The sequence below is a fragment of the Triturus cristatus genome, chromosome 10 (assembly GCF_964204655.1).
Source record: "Triturus cristatus chromosome 10, aTriCri1.1, whole genome shotgun sequence".
Classification (NCBI taxonomy): Eukaryota; Metazoa; Chordata; class Amphibia; order Caudata; family Salamandridae; genus Triturus; species Triturus cristatus.
This window is the reverse complement of record NC_140593.1, coordinates 144,713,637-144,733,465: the sequence shown is the minus strand read 5'-3', so window position 1 is coordinate 144,733,465 and position 19,829 is coordinate 144,713,637.

Below are 19,829 nucleotides of genomic sequence, written 5' to 3'. Positions count from 1 at the left end.
ATCGCGCCAAATTATGGCAAAAACTAGATAGCCGGGAGTTACCAAAACTCCTCTTGGTCACGCTGATACTGCTGCACACTGATACCTGGATCAGAATTATACTTGGAGAGGGCACCTCTAAAGGGCTAAAGCAAGGGTGCGTCTAAGCGCCCCTCCTTTTTAATCTCTTCCTAGCCGACCTTCCGGGGGACTTGGACAAGTGCTCTTTACATGCACTGAAACTGGGCAAAACATCATTGTCTCACCTGCCATACGCGAACGACCTAGTACTGATAAGTCGGACCCCCATTGGCCTACAACATCTTCTGGACACTGCCAATAACTTCTCCCAACGCAAAACCCTAAAAATAAACCTCAATAAAACAAAAGTCATGACAATAAACCATCACAAGAGAAAAAAAATCCAACGGCACTTAGATGGGCAATGTTTGGAACAGATGACCAGTTACAAATATTTAGGAATCTTGCTGGACAACAAAGGCTTGCATGAACCCCAGCTGGAATCCCTACGTAGGAAGGGTACGATGACTTACCTAGCAATGAGGCCCCTGAAATAAAAGCTGCCTGACCTAACCTTTGATACCTTACTGTAGTTGATACGCACAAAGTTGCAACCAGCTCCATATTCGGAGCCAGGTCGAATACCAAGCTCCATGGCACGTCAGGCTGAAACGACAACCTTTGCTGTGTAATGCGATCTGCACATTGGAGGCATATTTTGACCAATAAAGGATTCATTTCCGATCAGTGTGTGAGTGCGTTCCTGCCAAGAGGGGCAATTGGAGCTTGAATACAAACGCGGCAGCCCTTGCCGGGAGGCAAGCACCAACCCGTGAAGATTGGGTGCCATGGGGCTTGGTATTCGACCTGGCTCCGAATATGGAACACTGACTATGGTTTTTAATTGTCTCCAGGTGCGGAGGCCCATTTGAGGGCTTTGAACTGTGCAAGAACAGCGGATATAAGTGCACCCATACAGGGTTTGATGCAAGACACACTACGAGATCCAGAAGTCTTTGCCCATTGAAGGGCGTGGTATTACTATAAATGAAGGTGTGTCCTGAAAATGCACGTGGCTGTCGAGCCTTTGAGAAAGAAGCATCACGGCTTTGAAACGCGTCAGGCTGAAACGACAACCTTTGCTGTGTAATGCGATCTGCACATTGGAGGCAATTTTGACCAATAAAGGATTAATTTCCGATCAGTGTGTGAGTGCGTTCCTGCCGAGAGGGGCAATTGGAGCTTGAATACAAACGCGGCAGCCCTTGCCACGAGGCACGCACCAACCCATGAAGATTGGGTGCCATGGGGCTTGGTATTCGACCTGGCTCCGAATATGGAACACTGACTATGGTTTTTAATTGTCTCCAGGTGCGGATGCCCATTTGAGGGCTTTGAACTGTGCAAGAACAGCGGATATAAGTGCACCCATACAGGGTTTGATGCAAGACACACTACGAGATCCAGAAGTCTTTGCCCATTGAAGGGCGTGGTATTACTATAAATGAAGTTGTGTCCTGAAAATGCACGTGGCTGTCGAGCCTTTGCGAAAGAAGCATCACGGCTTTGAAACGCGTCAGGCTGAAACAACAACCTTTGCTGTGTAATGCGATCTGCACATTGGAGGCAATTTTGACCAATAAAGGATTTATTTTCGATCAGTGTGTGAGTGTGTTCCTGCCGAGAGGGGCAATTGGAGCTTGAATACAAACGCGGCAGCCCTTGCCGCGAGGCACGCACCAACCCGTGAAGATTGGGTGCCATGGGGCTTGGTATTCGACCTGGCTCCGAATATGGAACACTGACTATGGTTTTTAATTGTCACCAGGTGCGGAGGCCCATTTGAGGGCTTTGAACTGTGCAAGAACAGCGGATATAAGTGCACCCATACAGGGTTTGATGCAAGACACACTACGAGATCCAGAAGTCTTTGCCCATTAAAGGGCGTGGTATTACTATAAATGAAGGTGTGTCCTGAAAATGCACGTGGCTGTCGAGCCTTTGAGAAAAAAGCATCACGGCTTTGAAACGCGTCAGGCTGAAACGACAACCTTTGCTGTGTAATGCGATCTGCACATTGGAGGCAATTTTGACTAATAAAGGATTCATTTCCGATCAGTGTGTGAGTGCGTTCCTGCAGAGAGGGGCAATTGGAGCTTGAATATATATATATATATATATATATATATATATATATATATATATATATATATCCAGATATAGGCTGTATCCAACATTGTTTGGTTTTCACTATTGATAATCTCCCCTTTCCAAGATGGCCGCCATAGTCACTGCCTTGTAGTCCTTTGTTGATGATCATAACCTGTGTGAATACTTCTCGTAATGCTTTATTTATGGCTGTCTGTATTGCTCATTTCACACGTGATCAAGGTTCTGTACCGAAACGCGTTGTGTGAATTAAACACTCGGACTATACCATCCTGCTGGTTGTCTGTTTCTCACTGAGAGCGCACGTTCCACTAACTCTCGTATCTGGATATTGTTGTTACCGGCGTGCTCCGCCGGTGTGTGCACCACCTCTCTCGGGTCCCAGCGATTCCGGAAGGAGCAATTTTTCTTCGTGGATATATATATATATATATATATATATGAACATAGAGCATTCGTCAGTTTTTCCCAGGAAAAAGAATGCACGAACTCCTCTTCGTCGGTAAATACTTCTTTATTTAAAGTATTAGAAACTCCCTTTTGTCTGTCATGACGCGTTTCGGCCGGAACACGGCCTTGATCACATGAAGCACACTTTGCGTGTGACAGTATTTAAAATGTTAAAATGTTGACACCCATATCGCGTGATGGAAAGACATAGAAAACATACTACAGATTTGCGAATGCAATGCCCTGCATTTGAAAAATAACAATCATAATGGCTACATAATGTAAATGAAACGTTTGTAAACAAGTTCAATAAAATATCCGATCTTGCACATAATAAAAAGTCTAAATACTATCGACTTGACAAACTCAGAACATATGGAACAGATTCTATGCCAAAGTAAGATCGTATAAAACTAATGTGCACTCCAGAACAGATCTCCTGCAAGATAGTACATGGTGAGTACCAGCCAGCTAAAAAGCAATTAAAACTACATGTGCAAATACTGCTGGGAATATATCTGAGGACCTGAAAAAGATGTCACATAATTAAATCCAAGAAGCAGGGACTCTGTGTATTCAATAAAGTTGTATGTCGATCCATTTGGAAGTGTTATATGAGGTGGATTTCTATCGATGTGAATGTTGATATTTGGTTTTTTGTATTTTATTATTTGTTTTTTATCATTTATTTAATATGTATGTGCGATCAGATGTAAGTGCAAAATGCGTATAAGTGCAAATTGAATTGTAAAGTGCAAATAGTGCGAGTGAATGTGCAAATAAGCAATAAATGTGCAAAATATATGGCGCCAATAAAGCACATACATTTAAATATAGCATCATGATAGAATTCAATACCACATAAATAAATTGCATCAAATGGTGATATGAGTGTTAAAAAAATGACAAATAACCATGAAAGCGAGGTTACAGTGACGTCCAAATATAAATAGAAGGACTCAAGAGACAAAGGACATATCCTAAAATGGAACTTCTCCTCACCGATGCGGCAATGCTGTTAAGGCTCAAGAGACCAGCGCTCAAACCGGAGCTCTACCTAGAGTATTTAAATAAGCTGCCAAAGAAGCTATTGGAACCCACTGAGGGTATGAACTGTAAGTACCAGCATGCACCGTGCACTAAGCAACACCCACTAAGGGCGGGACGTTATTCAAATAGTGTGCTGGGCTCTCCTAAAGACTTTGAAGCAGCCGCCCATGAAGAAGAGGTTAAATACCTCGAAACGCGTCGGCAAAGAGATTTTAAATACCGGAATGTGACTGCTGATCACCATGATTCAATTAAAACATTGGTTTGTAGCAGCATTGAGTGCGTCCAGGTATGCTTGGGCAATTTGTGGAACATATATATATATATATATATATATATATATATATATATATATATATATATATATATATGTATCTGTATGTATATGTATATATATAAATATTGCCTACTGGCTGTTTTTGAGTTGCCAATAACTTTGGTGTCATTTGATGAATCGTCAAAAAAATTTCAAAACTAATTTGACACTGTCTTCAATATTTCAGGGTGATCCATCAAGCGGGGGCTGAGAATAAGGGGGGGTCCCAAGATGCTTTGGCTCCATGTTTATTTCCATAGGAAACTTTAGACACAACTACAGCCCGAACTACTGAACGGAATTACACCAAATTAGGGAAAAAGCACTCTTTTGGTTAAATGGTGCAAATCCCTTCAGTATTTCCAGAGAAATGTAAAGATTTCTCAGATATACAAATGTCACGGCGGTGGATTGGTTATCCCTGCCCATCTCGTGCCTGAGATCTGATTGGCTGCCAACACTTCAAACCAGGAAGTGTTGGGAGCCATCTTGTGACTTGGTTGAACCGAGTCACAAGCAAATATCGCTAAAAAAAAAGAAGAGGGGGCAGGGTAGAAACACCCTGAGACCCTTGGCCTGTTCAGGGGATCCCACAGGGTGATCGATGGCCAAAAAAAGCATTAAAAAAACAATTCAGCTGGAGTCAAGTTGGATCTACAAATCCGGCCCAAAGCTTTTAAAAAATGAAGTGTGGGTTGCCCGCGTCGTTTAATTAACCCAGTGGGTGGGCTAGGTCCCGGGGCAATAAATAATATAGATGAGGGCCCCCGCAGCCCCAGGGACCTCCACCTTCCCGGGTTGAATCACTGAAATGTGAGGGCCATGTGGCTCCCCGCAGCCCCAGGGACCCCACCATCCCGGGGCTATATTTAAATTAAAATGTGTGGGGGGCTCTGGCCCCCAAATGCAGCCCCAGGGACTGCCACCTCCCCATGGCTACTATCCTTAAATGCGGGGGCCATGCCCCCGCTGCTCCGTGGGACCACCACCTCCCCAGGGTTATTTTCAATGGGTGAGGGGGACCCTGCGCCCCCCTCCTGGAGCCGTAAATGGCCCTGGGGACTGCCACCCCCCAGGGTTGGCTCCAGCACCCCCGGAACATTGCTCTTTGCTATGGGATAGCGGGAGCACTTCTGTCACCATCCCGTAGCAAACAAGTGTGCTCCGCTTTGAACCAGCAAGAGCACTGTGCTCTTGCTTGTTGAAAGCGGAGCACACTTTGCTTTTTACACTCAGGGAGCTGCATATATGGTTGTAATAAGCAGTGCCGGCTCCCGCAGGAGGTGGGAGCCCGCCGGGACCACAGGGGCCTTCAGGCTCCCCCCACTGTCCCCAACAAGAGGCCATGCCCTGGGAGATGGGTTCCTGGGGCACTATCGTGCCGAGGAAGGAGGTTGTGCTATCCCCCCTCCCCATTTAAAAAAAATAAAGGTGAAGGCCTATCCACGGGGAATGGAGTCCCGGGGGCTGAAATAGGCCTAGGGAGGTGGGCCGCACGCCCCCCCCCTCCCTTTAAAAATAAAAAAATATATTTACAAAGGCCTCCTGTTATCCCCAGTAAGTCCCACACAGCAGGATTGCAGAAAAGTTATCAGAGGCCACACCCCTTCTCTCCACCACTCTGCAAACATGCCTCCCGGGGCACTACTGGTTGGGTGATAAAGTCCCTTTGGCTCCAGAGGGAGCTTGGGGGCCAAGAAGCCTTCCTGGTTCCTCCTGTAGGTCCTACGCAGTGGAATTCCTGGGAGCTGGTCGGAGGCCCAGCCATCTTTCTCCACCACTCTGCATATGTGACTGCAAGTTAAAAAACCTTAGAAATTCACAAAAAAAAACAAAGGTTACGGGGATGTTATAGTTAGCAAATAGAATTAAAAAAAACTTCATAAATTCACTAAAAAAAACAAAGGTTACAGGGACATTATCATTGGGGTCAGATTTTACTCATGCAAAACCAGAAAAATTCAGCCATTATAGTTAGCTGAGTTTACTATAACTCGCGCCCCTGCAGTGCACTGCTTATGACCTCACATATTACATCTCATCACATGGTCAGTGACATCACTGATGACATCACTGATGACATCTCAAATGACATCAATGATGACATCAGTGATGACATCATCCACAGTATCTCTGACGCTCCCACTCACACCCCTATAGACTCTTTTATACAATACACCCACTCCCACACAACCATTCCCAAACCGATTCATACCAATACTTTCACACCCATTCACTAACTATAACGTCCTTGTAACCTTTTTTTTCAGTGAATATATATATTTATACTACTTCCTGCAAGTTGGGTGTGATACACTCCTGTAGAGTGCAGTTTAGGGCACTAGGTTTATCGTGCATTCTGGAGCTTGGCCTTTGGCTACGGTTAACCCCTCCCCCCTACAAAATGTAAAAAAAAATTCAGTGAGCTCTTACACATCATGGTTCAAAATGTAAACAATAGCGTGGTGGTTGTCTACTTTAATGGCCTTATCAGGCAAATTAAGTGCTATATAAATGTGAGTGCAAATGCAATTAGTTTGTTTCTGGAATACATCTGCATATCCCCATATTTATTAGACTCCAGTTCCGTGTGGGGAGTGTTAGAACACTGTTGGGGAAAGTCATTCTCAGATTGAAAAAAACCTGCAGTTTAACGATAGACTGCTAAACAAATCCCTAATACTTTATCTATTTTTTGAGGCCGTAATGCAGGCCAGTATGAAAGTGAGGTAGGAACATTACATCCTAAATGTTTTTCTAGTGCTTGAAAAATGTAATTCAAAGTGCCATAGTACTCCTGACACAACATAGCTAGGGGAAGAGGGGATCAGTTCCAGAAGTAGCTAGGTGTGTGTTTTTCAGGACTTTTCCACATAATTCAAAACCACATCATGCCACTCCACAACGCAGCATATACCATTCCACATAATTAACTCCATAACACACAATGTCACTCTACATAATTCCACTACAGTTAATACCATTTAGTTACTATCCTTATAAGTCCACAGTACACCATGCCACATATTTCCACTACACAACTCAACACCACACAATTCCACACCACATAATTCCACAACAAACATTTCCAATACAACCCATCTCTACATTGCCTTTCCACCAACCCTATCAACTCTGCCCCACACACCCACAGCCCCTCTCATCTCCCCCTCACATTCCCACTACCCCCTCATCTCGCAATTCCACTGCCCTGCTCATCCCTCCCTCACACTCCCTGTCTCCTCTCTATACTGCTTGCTTACACATGCTACCTTCCTGTACCTCATCACCCTGTTCACTTGTCCACCTCTCACCTCCCCCTTTTCTGGGTGCACCTCCCACTCGTTCCTCTCTCTCTCTCTCTCTCTCTCTCTCTCTCTCTCTCCCTCTTGCTCTCTCATACTCTCACACCTCTTTCACAGCTCTCTCATGAACTGTTCCCGCCTCTCTCATATTGGTTCACTTCAGGTCTTCGAGCACAGTTTCTTTCCCGTGACTTTTCAAGATTTCTGTCCCTCAAACCCACACTATCCTCCGCTTCTTGGGGTGTCTTTTCTGCGTACACAGGTGCACCCTCTTAATATGTCTGTAGCCTGCGCTTCCCTTCTTTCTCTCTTTCTGCTCCTCTGTCTGGAGCTCATTCACCACTTTCTGCACTCATTACCTATCCCTCTCTATCTTCCTTTCTATCTATTCCATGCAGCTCTCACCCCTATCTATTCACCATGCCACATAATTCCACTACACATACACTACACACCACACAATTCCACCCCACACAATTTCACAACTAACAATTTCAACTCAACCCACATAATTCCATTTTAAAATACAAACAGCCACTCCACACCAAACCAAAACACATGGGTAAAAGACATTGTCATTTACAATGCCAACAAGGTCTAACGCTCACAAATGCTAGACTGATTCTATTGCACATGCTTGTTTGGTCATGGTATGTCTATTGAAGACCTCCCTTGGATCTGACTTCTACCACCCTAGAACATCTGGTAGATGTACTTCCTGCCCACCCACGAATGTATGTTAAGATTAACCTTGTTCCTTACTCCATGGAAGGTATTGGAGCTGCACTAGAATGCTGCTTGATTGTTTCCAAAATGTGAGTTGACCTCCTGGGTCTCTTGTGTCGGGGTGGGTGATTAGGAAATCTGAAATTACTGGTTTGGCTCCTGCTCCCTAGGAATACCAGGGATAACAAGCAAAGTTGCATTGTACTCTCTGGGTAGCCAGGAACATGTGGGCATCACTGAATCCAAACCAGGACCTTTAGAGCTGTGGAGAGATTTCTGGAGTGATGGCGTAGTCAAAGGGACTTAGGGATCCCTCACTTGGACTTTCATTCAGAACAAAAGGTCCACTCATAAATGGGCCTACCTTTAGAGGTTCTCAAGTGGAGCTGAGTCACAAGGCAGAAAGCAGTTTCCAATTGTCTGCAAAGAAATGCAAATAAACAAGCTCAATTTTGAGGGTGCTTCAAATCTTTATATCTGATGGAACCGCAGTCTAAAGTTCCATAACCTAGGTGTGCAACAGGCTTTCAAAGATGACTTTGGGTCTTTTCCCCTCATTCTCTCGGGTTAAGGTATGTTTTGTTTTATTGCACAAGTTCCTTAGGTCTTTGTTACAGGCAGTGATTCCAGTCAGTTTTGTTTTCAATAGATGGATCATTTTAAAGTGGGCTTTGGTTCAGCCCCTTGTTCATAAATTGATGGCTTTAAAGTGTATATCTGTTGTCTGCACTCGGTTTGATGGATTTATTATCTGGGCCTGTGTTTGTCCTGCCCAGGATCATTTTGGTCTCAGTGTTCTGATTTGATGAGTTTCCTCCTTCAAATGGAGATATGACTGGACTTTTTTTTTGTGGTTTTCACTTCACAGGAGTGCTGGTGTTTCCTTGCCGCCCTGCTTCCTATTCGGACTTCCCCAACACCCATACAGTGGCGAAACGCAAAATGATGGGCCCCCCTTCAGAATGTGATGAGGGACCCCTAAGTTTCCCATATTTCACAAATAATCATTGACTTTGAGCTGAATGGGGTCCACTTAAAAGGTTGCCCCCCATGCTGTAGGGCACTCTGGTGCACCCCTATGCACACACTCTCATCGCCCCACTCTCCTTGCGCCCCAAACATGCTGCTCCCCATGTCAAATATTTAACTTTTATTTTTTTGATTTTTCTTCGTGGCACATCAGCTGCAAAGTGTTGTTAAGCCGTTACCTTGATTGTTTCCACTGATATGCACTTTTTTTGGCCATCTACACAGGTCAAATGATAAATGACAAATGGTCACCAGGCGTAACGACGCGATTGCAAGCAAATGTCGATACACATGTGTGCATATACCACAACTTATGTGTGTACATCGACAGCCATTTTAAGATGGGTTTTCTTTAGTAGATAGCCCATTGCAAAAGTGCCGGGCCTGCAGGTGCATACATCTTAACCTATTGACTTCACCAATGCTTTTTTTCAGATTTGTTTTGGCTCACTATTTTCCAAAAGCCACAATGGGTATTAAGGTAGCCTGCTGCTGTTTGTTATATAATTACGCTTGGCACAGTTTGTGCTTTTTCTAAAATTACTTTATTGTACCAAAATCTGGACTGCTCTAAAATCTGAGCTTGTTCTTAAACGAACATTGTAAGCATACTTTGGAGGCATTTGAAACAAAGGCACTTCCAAGACCCACCTGTCCTTGTACAGTGTACCAGGAGAATATGAAGCTCCCTCTGTTGTTTGTCTTAATCCCAGAAGAAGTCTAGTTGAAAAGCAGAAAAGATGGCTTGTTTTGTATTTCTTTAACAGCTAAGCACTAGGGACGTTCAGAGGATATTATTGACATGAAATGAATGAGAAATGGGAAGAGAGATCTCCATTCTGTTCTGAGGAAGACGCTCAATCAGAGAGTATAGCAGAATTACTGTTGGCTAGAATACAGACCAGTGCAAAGCAGAAAATACGCCACTATCCTGGCACCTACTTTAAGAACTATGCCCATTTTTATTAGACTTTCCGTGGAACAAAAATAAAATTGTATATCAGGCTGGGTTCTGGAAGTTCTGGTTAATCTGGTGCTTTTTGGGGTGCAATGCTTTTTTCCAATGTAGGTGTCAAAATTTGAGTAGAAGGAGGAGATGTTTGTGGAGAAACATGTGGCTCTGGCGCATCAAGTCAGTGGTCCACGTGGTCAGCATTGCTTGGTGCCAGTGATACGACCCCTGCTCACCATAAACCCACCAAATGGCCCACTACCACCAGATAGTGCTGCGAGTCAGCTGAAGGCGGTGCTCCAGGTGCGTGACACAATGGCAGCCAAGGGCGACTATCCCATGGAGGACACGAGAAGAGCAAAATAGGACTGGCTGCCTGGCTGACTAGGAGTAACAGTGTAGCATGACTAATATCTCTGATGTAGCGACGGGCAGCCAAACTGGCTTGAGGACTGCTGTCCAGCAAATAAATCCTGGCCCACCTCATGGCACATGAGGAATTGACTTCGGGCACAGTGTGCTTGTGCTGAGGCAGAGACAGGTGAAGCTGTTCTGCCATTGCTTGCTTATCCCTAAGGATGGCACTCCAACCAGGCCTGTTGAGGGGGTATGAGTTGTTCACCTCAATAAACAACCCCCCCATATCCTGATTTCGACTAAACTTAAAAAACGGGCCAAATGAACTGGTGGACCCAGGATTTACCTCAGCCCCATGTCAATAACTTTCTTTTGTACGTAGTGTAAGTCCCCATGCTTATATTGTGCAGATAGATTTACACTTAGCATACAATGATTGACCTATATTGTTTGAAGAAATGATTGTGGTAAGTCAACCTCAGGTTGCCTAATTGTCTCATGCTGGAGTGATGTTGTCGGCTCAGTAGAGTTTGACTTGCAGAGTGTACTTTAGAGGGAGAGACGCAGTGGTAATTTCTTAGTAGGCATCAACGACCTGTTTGTAAAGTCGATTCCACCACCTGCTACTCAGGATCCTGGTTACAGTCAAAAGAATTAGGGTAACTTGCCAGAAGCATGCATTCTCTCCGGTGGCTTGACTCAGTGTTGTACCTGATCTCCTGTAGAATCCAAGTGAGTATGCAGCAATTGGTTAATTGGCCTGAGTGGGAGAGTGTACCACGGGCTTTAGCTCATACGGTCCCAGGAAAGTCTGAGTGAATCTTGTACAACAACCAGCGTAACTCATGAGGAGTTCCCTGAAAGAAAGATAAATCTGTAGTGAGACAGCCCGAAGTCCTCCTGAGAATGAATGAATAACGGTGTTTTGTAGAGTACCAGTTAGTCCTAGGAGTGTCCCGATGCAACTGATGCCAGTACCCTGAGCATAGTTTTCAAACAGCACAGTGCAGTGATTGGGACCTCCAGCTTGTTTGCTTTTATAAGACAACTGCACTAGGTCTGATCGGGCTACCAGGTTTACCTTTTGTTAGAAGAATCGACCCAAAAGCCCCAGAAAGTGAAATACTGTTGCCTGAAATCCTGAGTGGCTCTAGGCCACCCTAATTCCCTGCACCCAGTTGACAGCTGTGTCTGAGAGTATACCTAAGGGAGCTGGATGTAGGAGAGGTCTACTCTCCTGGACGCACTGAAGGATAGAGGCTAGCATAAAAGTTGTGGAGGCATTCTTAGTGTTTTCCAGACTTTAAAGGACTACCTCACAATGAGTGAGGTCACAAGGCCTTGGTTATGAGGGGAGCGCCTTCCAGATAGATGAGGACTGTGTCCCAAACCTTGGTTATCTTTGGAATCTTCTCTTGCTAATATATTTAATTCAAAAGTGACAATTTGTGACATAGAATAGGTTTCAATTTATACAAAAGGACCACAAATATGTATACATTAGGTATTCACAGCCATCTAACACAATTCTAGGGACTGGAAAGTGGTTCGTTTAAGGTTTGTGTCAATGACGTTTCGACCCCACAAGCAGTAGGGGGGTCTCATCAGGACCCAACAATGAAGGACACCTGAAATAAAATAAAAATAATAACCTAATAATCTGCTAGAACAGAGAGAAACTCTGAGGGGCCGATTCTGATCGGGGTCGGAAAGCACTCTGACCGAGCCAGATCCGGAGTGTTTTCCGACCGAGCCAGAGTCCTGCAGTCCGACCGAGCGAGTACGATGCGACCGTATGCTGCCGGACTCGGTTCGGTTGGACTCCCATAGAAGTCATTGGGAGCCGGTCGAACGACACGTACATGGGCTCCCATTGACTGAATGGGTACGTCTCGTGCAAGGGTGCCCCCTACAGTGGGTACGCGTCGGTGCCATTCGCACCTTACATGCCTGTGTTGGGGGGACCCTTGGGTCTCCCCCTGTGTCCGAGTCGTAGGGCTGCGGGTGACAGGGGGTCTGACGCTGACTCCCAAAGGCAACCACCCGGACGATTTGCAAGCCGGACATTCCAGCTCGCACAGGCTGTCCGACGCGTGTATCGTACTGGCTCGGTCGTGAATCACATCCATTGCATGCCACGGTTAGCTTACGACCGAGACGTACGGAGCGGTTCGGACCTGGAAACGACTCGGTCGGTAAATTTCATGTAACTCGCATCGTACTTGCTCGCTCGTATAGCTATACGAGTTGGGCGGAAAACACGTGTATGGCTTGTAGGTTTTCCGGCCGGATCACGTGCGGTGCCCTTCCGACCCGGATCGGAATCGGCCCCTTAATATGAATTATGAAGGCTGGGGAATTTACCCCAAGCGATAACAATGTGCACACCAATAAAAATGTGGCTCAAGACAAAGTATCGGGGGAGAGTGTACTCACATGGGGCCTAGCCGGGCACTGGCAGGTAAAAAAGAGTTGAAAATTAGATATAGTGCTTAATGAGATGCATGGAAGGTAAATTGGATTGTCAAACATTTCCACAACTCACCCCATTGTGAAAGGAAGGGGGACTGACAGTCCTAATGGCATGTTAAAATATACGTCCGTATTCCAACTGATTACATAACCCCAAGACAATCCGTAGTATAGATTACCATCTAATAGTAAAGATATAATTGTAAGGAGGAACATTGAAAACGTTGTACCATGAAGTGCTAACCGTCTAGAGGAAAGGATCAATTATTGAGCAAGCTGAGGGTTCCTCTTATACTCACCTAAAGTATAAGACCGAGAGAAAAAAAAGAAATTGTCTTGTATAGGTATTTAAACACAGCTGCCATAATCAGCCTGTATCCAGGAACCGACCAACCTTTTTAGTCAAAGACTGCCAAGGTCAGATTACCATCTAAAAGTAAACAGATAATTATATGGTGTCAATTTGAAAACAAACCGCACCGTGAAGTGCTGGCCATCTAAGGGAAAGGTTCAGTTAATGAGCCGGCTAGAGTATTCAAACATACTCACCCAGTGTGCACGAATGAAAAAAGGATCCTCTTGTGATGGTATTAAACATGGCCACCGGACTCGCCCAGTATCCAGGAAGTGAGAAGAGCAATCAACCCTTCTCCCCCAAGACCGCCAAAGGTCAGCCTCCTTCTGTGAGTAGCAGAAAGCAGTGTGCATCTCCTAAGGCTAGTTATAGATAGGAGACGTGTCTGCAGGACCTCCAGTGATGCGACGTGGCAGGCATTACTAAAGACCGAACAGAGTGTACGTGAATCGTGCTGCTCTGGGATACCGATTTCTATAGAATAGTTTCTATTTTTATGAGTTCGTATCTATGACAGTGTAAGGGGAAGAGAAAAAGAAAAGAAGAATAAAGGATTATTCAGAGAGAAAGTCTTGAGCCACTCAATAAATATATGTATATACATGCAGAAAAGAGGAATTAATATATACATTATTACACACATTTCTGAGATGAATTCAAAAGATGGACTCATTTTTTTGTAATGAATCTCACAGGTAGCATCACATTCTACTGCTTCTCAGTGGTACAGTTCAGGAAAGTCAATTCAACGAGATAGCTACAAAGCCACGCCATTCTTCAGCTGTGTTGAGCCCATGGGTGATTAAGTCAACCTGCTCCATCCAGCGGCATTCTATTCTTTGTAGAATCTGTGATACATCTCCTCCTTCAGGAATAGTAGCCATGTCAATTACTTGCCATTTTAGGTCATCTGCTGTATGGTTCATTTCAATGAAATGAGTGACCAAAGGTGCATTCAGTACAGCGCATCTTATTCTGTTGCGATGATATGTGTCCTGATGGGTTGTGATGTTTGCCCAATATACGGTAATCTACATGGACACCATATACAGTAAACTGCATTGCATAAATTACAGTTGGAGAAAAAATTCTAATCTTGTCTGATATTTTCATGTTCAAAAAGGTTTCTATCAAAGGAAAACATACAAGCAATACAGTTCCCACATCAGAAGTGACCTTTCACTTGGTGAAAGCCTCAAACTGTTTCTAGGGTCCTAGACTTACGACCAGTGTTACATTGTGTGGAAGAATACACCAGATGGTCCTTAATGTTTTTGCCACGTTTGAACGCAAACAAAGGAGCTTCTCTACTGGGATCAATGCTTATAAACAGATGCCAGATTATCTCTCGTTCTTATACTTCGGGTGAGTATAATGGAACGCCCCAGCTGGCTCGATAATTGATCTTTTCCTCTAGACGGATAGCACTTCATGGTACAACATGCTTTCAATGTTCCTCCCTTCAACTATATCTTTACTCTTAGATGGTAATCTGTGCTACGGATTGTTGTGGGGTTATGTAATTGGTTGGAATACGGACGTATATTTTAACACGCCTTTAGGATTGTCAGTCCCCCTTCCTTTCACAATGGGGTGAGTAGCGGACATGTTAGACAGTCCAATTTACCTTCCATGCATCTCATTAAGCACTGTATCTAATTTTCAACTATTTTTTTCCTGCCAGTGCCCGGCTGGGTCCCATGTGAGTACACTCTCCCCCAATACTTGTCATGACTCATGAGCCACATTTTTATTGGTGTGTACATTTTCACACTGACAGCCAGTTAAATCCCCCAGCCTTCATAATTCCTATTCAGAGTTTCTCTCTGTTCTAGCAGATTAGGTTATTATTTTTGTTATTTTATTTCAGATGTCCCTCATTGTTAGGTCCTGATGAGACCCCTATTGCTTGTGGGGTTGAAACGCAGTCGACACGTACCTTAAACGAACCACTTTCCATCCCCTAGTATTGTGTTAGAAGGCTGTGAATACCTAATGAATACGTATTTGTGGTCATTTTGTATAAATTGAATCTTATTCTAGGTCACAAATTGTCACTTTTGAATTATAGGTTCTAAGTTCACTTGGGACACCGAACACCTTTCTGATGAATCTTCATACGTAATTTACATAAACAGTAAATACTCTTTAATTTCTTGTTATGTATGATTTTGATTCACCCTGTGACACTCTTTCAGCATGAGTATTGCCATTGAGCTTTGCAAATACCATATATTGTGTACATTGTTCGCAGAAACCACTGTTCCTTGTTATATAATTGATACCCTGGTTCCTTGTGAGTAGGGTAGCCCTTGTGTTTTTTTTAATACATTGTTTTAGGTCAGAGCAGAGCCATTGCCCCCTGCCCACACACACATAAGCACTGCCACCACTCCTGTGCCACAGCCCTAAGAAGTAACTACTATCAATTACAGAAGCGGCATGGACATCACAGGAGAAGAGTGCAGCAGTGGTGGATATCAGACAAGCATGTGGTAGTAGCAGTAGTGGAATCCCGGCACAACCTGGGGACTGTAATCCCATAATTATCATAGTGTCTTGGGGAGTGAGTGTTGGCACGATATAATTGGTCTTTGATTTGAAGCTCAGGGAATCATCGGAGATTCTCTGATCTCTTGGGAAGGAGAGGCGAGGAGCTATCCCACCACTATCCTTCTGACCCCCTTAGGCCATCCCATCACCATCCTTCTGAACCCCTCAGGACACGTGCAAATCAGAAGCCGAATACCACAAGTTGACCCTTACATAGCGGACATATGGAATGATGCTGGTGGTGGCAGATCCAGGGTTATCACCATCTGGTTAACAATATCCTGTGCCTACAGTTGCTGACACAAATTCAATGATTCCAACCATCTGCACATCACCTGCGGGTTATGCCAGGCATGGCAGGGAATTTATAATCCTGGTTCAATATTTTCAAGTCAACAGCCGTGAAAGAGACTGAAACGGCAAAACAAAAGACGAACTCCCTATATCCCTCAGTTTGACTCTGCGAGATTATTACCTAGTTTCAACAGTTACATGATTAATATAATCCCAGTAAAATATACCAACTTTATCAGTCACATTGCCCAAAGCCCCAATGTGGATATCAGGGGACTGTCCAAAAACACAGGTTGGAAACAAATACACTCACCCACAAATAAACTCACCCCAACCCTCCCTCTCAAGAAGATACCACTGAAATTATTTAAGGCAACACTCACCTAGTTTCCCACTGAAGCTAAGGCCACCAACCGCAGGAAACCATTCACCACAGTTGAAAACTTCCTTTCCCCTCCAGACTTTGCAAAACAGCCTAGAAACTTGGCTGTGAGAGAAAACATGTTTTTGCCATTGAGCGGGTAATTTAGAAGACCAAGGGCCGTATTACAGAGTGTCCAGGGGAAGCAAAAGGCGTTTGCGCCCGCTTTGTGCGCCCCGTGCACTTTGGTATTACAGAAGGGGCTGCAGACTGGTGCATATAAAGCGGCAGCGCTATCTTTAGGGGCATTACATGGGGGCGTGCCCCATGCTAATGAGGGAATCCCTTTGCCTCTGCACCCGCGCCCTATTACAGATGAAGGCGCAGAGGATAAGAAGCCCTCAGGAGGTGCACTGACAGTGCCCCAACTAATAGGTGGCACACTGTCAGTGCGCCCCTTGAGACCAGTCTCCTGAAGTGAGAAAAGGGGTCCCCCAGACCCTCCCAGACATCCCCTTGCAGGCTGGTGCATTCACTGACTGCACCTGCCTGCAAGGGGATCTCTAATCCCCTTTAAAAGTGCAGGTGGGTTGCCGCCTGCACTGTGAAAATACGTAGCAGCTTTAAGGCAGCCACTCTGTGGGCAGCTTGAGTTCGCGGCTCCCCGGGGGCAGCACATTCCATGTAATCAGGAGCACTTTCCATATTTGCGCCTGGTGCACCTGTTTTAGGGTGCGCCGGGCATAAACAGGGAAAGTGTGCCCGTTACAGAATAGGGCCCCAAGTATGGATCTTCCATAAGGCAGCCATAAGCAACATATTCCAATTTAGTGAAACTTGATGGGCAGGTACTCTGTCAAAAATGTGATAGATATTCCGTCCACCTTATTATAAGTTCCGTAGGATATAATGCACTTGCAATAAGGTTGATAGGGTATCCGCCATGTTTATGATAAAGCAACCCATCCACCAAGTCTCAGTCCACCGAGTATCAGTGGACAGAATATATCTTCTTTGGGCATGGTTAGAGGAAATATATTTGAGCTGCCCAGAAAAGTATTTTAATAACATCCACATACTGCAACGAGTGAGTGAGGCTAAGCTTTCCAGCAGGGTTCACGGTGGGTGGTCAACTAATTCATTTTTAGGTCTCTCCTACCAGACCGCGCAAGTAGTCTGGTTGCAAAAGACCTATTGTGAGCTTACAGTGGGCTTACAGCTCACCCATTGCTTACCATTGATGTTTTTTATAGTCACTCGCTGTTCCTTGTTTCCTTTTTCAATGGCTTGCCTTCCTCCTCTTTTCTGTCCCTCCCAGAAGCTAGCTTCTTTTTTATGATCCCTTTGTTTGGCTGGCTGGCTTCAGTCTGCAACTCCCATTTAGGAACCAATTGTTTTCTTTTTTTGCAGCACTGCAAGAGAGTGATTGCTTATTCAGTTCTCTGCCTCTTGTGCGGCTGAATTCCTCAAATACCTCCCCACCCCCATTCTGTGTTGCTGTCTGCCCCTCACAGCTTGTCAGTAAAAGCACCAAACAGGGATATTTTTGATTAGGTATGGATCAAGAGCAGAGTTTAAGGGTTTGTTTTGTTTTCTCTCCTGCATTCTTCGTATTGCATGAAAGCACAAACTATTGCACACATAGGCCTTCATGGGGCTGTCAAAAGGGTTATCTGCTGCACTCACTCGGCTGGTGCCTGAGAAGGAAGGTGTACTTAGCATAACAGTTCAAACTTCTCCTGGAGGACGATGAATCTGCTCCCTGGGCTACTGCGGAGAAGCAAATGGCAGAGTCACGTGGAAAGGTAATCATGCATCGCAAATTGCGATGCAGCTCGCGCTACGAATTCGTTTTATTTATTTAATTGTTTACTTACCTCCAATTATCCATATTCCGGTGTTTAGTACCCCCCGCCCCGCCTTTCTGCCCCACGGAACTCCCTCCACGGGCCGCGGCGGGATAATAACCATACGTTATTATCATTTTCTTTTTCCTATTGAAGTCAGTGAGGCAACGCCGAGAAGCCATCACTATTGGCCACTAAAAATAAGTACTGTGGTTACCACAGCAACTACCTGCTCAAATAAGCACTTGTAAAACGTATCCCTGAGCAGTGTACCTATAGGTCTAAGGGGCATATGTATCAAGAAACCGTTTTGCGAGTCCTTAATAGCGCTATTAAGGACTCGCAAAAGGCAATGTATATAGGATTCGCAATATTAATTGCGATTCCTACATATTCCTTAATTGCGAATTGCAAATTGCGATTCACAATTAAGGAATACCTTCCCATTCATTCCTATGGACCTAAAGGCTCATCGAAATGAATGGGAAGACATTCGCAATTTGCGAGTACCTATTAGGTATGCGCAAATTGCGAATGCAATTTCAAGGGTGCAAGGGTGTCAAAAGGACACCCTGTTGCACCCCTGAAATCTGCATGTGTGTACATGTGGCGCACATACATGCCCTTAGGTTATGTATGTGCGCCACATGGCTATTTGAAAAATGCAAAAAAGTGCATTTTTCTAGGAAATTGCAAATTACTACCAACTTGAAGTTGTTGGTAATTTGCGATTTCTTAAGGCAAATTCGCACAACTTGGGTGCTTCCAAAATTGCATTTAAGGAATCGAAATTTGCGATTCCTTAAAGGTTTTCGCAAAATAGGGATTCTAAAATTTTGCCATTCCCTATTTTGCGATGGCCTTTTGGGATGATACATCCCAAAAGGCTTTTTCCCGTTCGCAAACGGGCTGATTCTGAGAATCGGCCCGTTTGCGAACTGGAAAATGGCTTGATACATATGTCCCCTAGATGCCTGTGCCTTCTGATGGAGACTTTTCCCATAAGTATCCCTTGAGTCTTACAAACCCATGTGGACGGTGTTAAGTTTCTCTTCTGCCCTGTCCTCAGATTTTGTTTCATTCCCTGTGTCGGTCATTCAGCAAAAGCAAGATCGATCAATGTTGAGAGGTATGATTTATGATATAGTTGCTTAAACTGATTTATTGCTGTATTTGTTTCTCTGAGGGATATACTCTCTGTGCATATATACATATACATATTTATGTGTATATATATATATATATATATATATATATATATATATATATATATATATATGTGGCAGTGTTCAGTGTGTATGAAGAAATGAGTCCACCTTACTGAGGTCATTCGCAGTGAGTTTATAATATATCTAAGGTTAGCTCTGACCCTTATCCTCCTCTGTCTGTCAAATGTACTGTTTCTAGTCTGGCCTGGCTTTGCTAAACCTCGCCACCCTCATGCATGCAGCGATTAACCCAGGTTCGGCCTTCTCAGGTTCAGCATAGACTCTCTGCTACCAAGACACACATCATATGATGAATCTGCTTATCTTCTTGTCTCTTAACCACAAAAAGATTACTTTCCTTAAATGCATACAAAAAGTACCGGTG